This window comes from Talpa occidentalis, unplaced genomic scaffold, assembly GCF_014898055.3.
Source record: "Talpa occidentalis isolate TD23 unplaced genomic scaffold, MPIMG_talOcc4v2.1 talOcc4.5, whole genome shotgun sequence".
NCBI classification, from domain to species: domain Eukaryota; kingdom Metazoa; phylum Chordata; class Mammalia; order Eulipotyphla; family Talpidae; genus Talpa; species Talpa occidentalis.
The window spans coordinates 9144526-9149161 of record NW_023604861.1 but is presented as its reverse complement, the minus strand read 5'-3'; the positions used below and the strand labels follow the sequence as shown (position 1 = coordinate 9149161).

Here is a 4636-nt window from a genome sequence, read left to right as displayed (position 1 = left end):
GGAGCAGGAGACTTGCGCTCCACTATTGGGAGCGGTTAATGTGGAGATGTTACACTGCAGTCATTAGCTTGGAGGTGACATCTGATGCCATGAGACCACATGGAAACACCAAGAGAGAAGCAAGCTTTGGGGCATTCCAAGATTCAAAAGAAGACAGGACGGAGTAAAAATTAAGTAAATTAAGCTGAAAAGCAGCAATCAGAGAAGTAGGAGGAAGACCAGGAGAGTGTATCATCCTCCATAGAATCCAAAAAACTTAAAAATATCTCAAATATGACAGTATGGCCCACTCTATCAAATACAATATCATTTAAAATATATTTTCTAGCCCATTGTTTGTCTTCTGACTTTGGGATTTATCTTGTGATAATAAGTTTTTATAGTCAAACATATTTTTCACTTTATGGTTTGTGAGTTTCCTAACCTGTAAAAGAAAGTTTTCCCCAGCCAAGATGATGTAAATATCCACAGACTTCCTTCATATTTTTATTTATCTTATTTTTTACATTAAACTAGTAAATCATTGTGGATGGCATTTGAAGACAGTGTGAAGTAGGAGTCTGGTTTTATTTCTTTTAGATGTAGAGCCAACTATGGCCGCACACCTATTAGCACATCTTTCCCCCATAGACTTGAAATGTCCTTATTATATATCAGATTTTTATATATATATACCTGGATCTATTCTGGATATTCTATTCTACTGAATTATTTGTCCTAATTCTGATGACTCTAGAGTGACCACTGGGGTCAGGCATCCATTCCTGGTCCACTCAACTTTGGCCTGGGAAGGGACATATCCCATGGCTTGATTATTTTTCAGTGCTGGGTATGGGAGCAAATAATTGACAAGAAGATGCCAGGGAAACAGAAAAATTGATGAATGTTCCCATACACTTTATAGAAACACACATTTCTAATCTCAAGTAACAATCAGTGACAAAATGGAAAAGATTTTTATATATCAAACAATCCTTTAGTTCTTATACCCTTTCAATCCACTTTGGATCTTGAATATGTTTTTAACTCACAGAAAAGAAAGTATGTTCAAGATTTTGGTTTTGAACATAAATCAAGATTTATGTTTCTTTGATTCCCCATTGTGGATAGAACTACAAATTAAATATAGGAGAATTAAGCTAAAAGTTCAGGGAGGTATCCCAGGAAGAAGTTGAGAATGATATAAAGGAATAAATACCAAGAAGTACTTAAATTATTTAAAATTAATTATGATGTGACTCCTTTTATAATCATCCCTCCTAATTTTCCTGTTTATCCCTGCACTACAGCCAAACTGCTCATGACCCCAATCCTGATACCTCTCACCCTGGGCCTTTCCATAACCACATTGCAATGTTGCATGACCTGTAACCTCTCCAAGGCTCAGTTTCTTTATCTGAAAATTGGGGATGATAACAGTAGCTATAATGTAGAATTTCTGAAAATATCAAGTGATATCATGCTAATTACTCCCTCCCTGTTATCCTTGGTTTTTGGTTAAGTGAAAACAAGTAAAGTAGACTAAATAGGACATAACAGAATGTTTTGAGCCATAGTAAATGAAAATACTGCTTTGTGAAGTTTTAATTTCATGAATATATGAACTGATATAAAATACTTCTACATTGTGACATGAAATGAAGTTTCAGGAAAAGCATTTTTTAAAGATTTATTTATTTATGCATAAAAGAGCTGGGGTATAGGCCAGAGGTGCGGAGGGTGGTGGGGGTGAGATGATTCACAGAAAGAGACAGAATGAGGAGCAGAACAGGCAGATTGACTGAAGTACACTGCTGAGGGGAGCACTGGGCAAGACAGGAGAGGTCTGCTGTGCCATGTGGGTATCTCCCTGGCTGGGAATTGAACTCGTGCTGCAGTGTCTGTGGATAGCTTCATAGGTTGCGTCTTAACCATTGCACCATCAGGGAGGCCCAGGAAAATCATTTTTTAAAAGATTTATTTATTTATTTATACAAGCACTGGGTACAGTCAGAAGTGCGGGAGGGTGAGAGAATTCACCAGAGCCAGAGTGGGGAACAGAACAGGCAGACTGATGAAATACACTGCTGAAGGGAGCAGCAGGTGCAGCAGGAGAGGTCTGCATGCCATGTGGGAGCCTTGCTGGCGGCCGAGGATCGAACCAGTGCTGCAGAGGCTGTGGGCAGTTTCGCAGCCCAGCACTCAACCACTGCGCGACCAGGGGAGGCCTAGGAAAAGCATTTTTAACAGCACTTTAAATTGCATGTCATTCATGAAACCTTTCCAGATTTTGTTACCCAAAAACAGGCTCTCTGCCTTTGACCTTCTTGGTTTCCTGCTTTGGAATCACATTCCGGTAGAATTCAGGTTGCTTTTGTGTCTTGTTTTTACAGCAGAATCAGAATCTCTTTGAGTTTCTCCAAATGCTTTGTTCATCTCTGCATAGTTGGCACTGTTCTTAGCAAATTTCTTTGCACATTATAAATGCTAAATACTTATTTTGCTAATAGATGACTAGATTTTATCCATATTTAATTCTGGAGGTGACAAGTTGACAAGCCTGAAAGAGAAACTAGAGACAAATATTCAAGAATTCAACTTCACACACACACACAAAGCCTATCTACTTACTTATTTTAATGAGGAATACTCATCCTTCCTTAATAAAACATTTTCAAATGTTTTGAAAGGGGATTTTGTTATTAGATAAAGTCTTTGCTCTCAATCTACATAGGGTAGGACTTTTTAAACTAGGCTTAATGGACAAGCTTTCAGGAGTCCATAAATTCTCTGAAACTGCACGTAAAATCTCTTAGGCACGTGTGTGCGTGCACACACACAGTGTGAGAGTCTAAGATTATATTTTGCAGGGAGGTGTTCTGTGATCCAGGAAACCACAAAATCAGTCTCTGTTTCATCCCCATCAATAAAAAAGAACTTTCTAATTATCTGCAGTTCCCTTAGCCTCAGTACTCTTTTATCTTAAAAGTCATCCAGCTACAGTTAATGATCCAGATTCTCTCCCTAGCCCAAAGCGCACCCTCTGCTATCACTTTAGGTGCAGAGGGAGGCTCTGTGCCTCTCTCAGGCCATTAAGAAAGCATTTAGTCACCCATCTCCTGTGTCTGGCTCCCTCTGGTAATCTCTCATTGGCTCTCGGCACCGATAAATCACCTGTTTGCTCAGCATCTCCAGGGTTCTCGGAACAGGTGGTCATCACACCTGCCTCCCCTCCTCTGGCATGAAGGAGACCTGATAGGTGTGTGGAGCTTCACAGAGCCAGCTTGCTCTTGGTCTTTCAGCTTGGTAAGGACGGAACACAAGCAATTAACAATTTATGGCTAGGGCCTCCCTGGTGGCGCAGGAGGTTAAGCCTCAGCACTGTGAAGCTATCTGCAGTTACTGCAGCACGAGTTCTATCCCCGGCCAGGGAGCTACCCACATGGTGCAGCAGACCTCTCCTGACTTGCCCACTGCTCCCCTCAGCAGTGTGTTTCAGTAGATTCATCTGTTCCATTCCCCACTCTGTCTCTGGTGAGTCCTCTCACCCCCCCCACCTCTGGCCTACACCCCAGTTCTTTTATGCATAAATAAATAAAATAAATCTTTAAAAAAAAAAACAGCAAAAAGACAATTCATGGTTCCTTGGGACCTCCCACTTAATGAATTTTTTCTGATCAGAAAAGCAAGAATGTGCCCAGAACAATTTGGAAGCCAATGCATCCAATGTTTAAATGGAATTTAAAGTCTGCCCTTCTGTTTGCAGGGGTCCCTTCTGAACTCCCTCTCCCACCAATGAGACTTCCTGGATCATTCACCCCAGAATAAGCAGGGGATGCCCATGGAGCTGTCAGGGGAACATAAACACTGTGACTGTTTTAACAGCTACTTCCCTTCACCTTGACATGTCTCCTCTGTCTTTCATAATAATTCCCACCATTAAAACTGACCTTGCTTTCCAGAGGCCAGATGTCAGGGCCCTGGGGAAGCAGACCTAAGGTTTAAAAATCAAGAAAACGTTTCCAGTCAGCCACGGAGTATTACAGACAAATTACTCTCTGATTTTGGAGGGGGGGCAAAGCATGCAACCTCTGTAAGGTGATGCTGTGATTCCGTTTCAGCTGTTTTCCAAGCTGTCCTCTCAGGCCAGCAAGCAGTCAGCTTTAGGGAGAGTAGTCCAGGTTGGATGCTAATTCAGCAGCACCTCCCAGCAGCAATTACCTGGAAGAAGGAAAGCCTCATTCCAATTAAAGAGTTGATTCCTGATTTTTTTTTCCCCCTGCTCACATGGGATCTAAAAGCCTCAAACATCAATCTCTTCAAGAGCACAACCCTCTCCCCCCTCCTACCTCCCCACCCTGCTGCTACCTTAATTGAGCACTTACCTTATGGGCAAACAGTTTAGTGGTAAAATCAAATCACTTAAAAAGGTGACTCTTCGGAGGCGAGCGTCTTAGGACAGCAGCGATCTCCATCATCTCTCCTGCATCCACTGAAAGTGCGGCTTCTGTTCTTGGCTGCCTTTCCATCTTGCATGACACTCAGCCTGTTTCACTCTCCATGGCAGCCACCCTGGGCACATCTGAGCTCGGCCTCCTTTCTTCTTTGCCCTCCCAAAGAACTCCCTTGCTTCTGAATAAGTGCCTCTCCTTGTCCT

The 4636-nt window shown here is 42.0% G+C and overlaps 1 long non-coding RNA gene across 1 annotated transcript; it reads right to left on the bottom strand.

Moving 5' to 3' along the window:
• Window positions 1–2512: 2512 nt before the first annotated feature.
• Window positions 2513–3973, bottom strand: LOC129146885 (uncharacterized). The gene is made up of 3 exons (XR_008554230.1): window positions 3930–3973; window positions 3154–3281; window positions 2513–2539 (listed from the first exon to the last, which is right to left on the bottom strand). It is a non-coding gene; the product is annotated as an uncharacterized LOC129146885 (long non-coding RNA).
• Window positions 3974–4636: the final 663 nt, after the last annotated feature.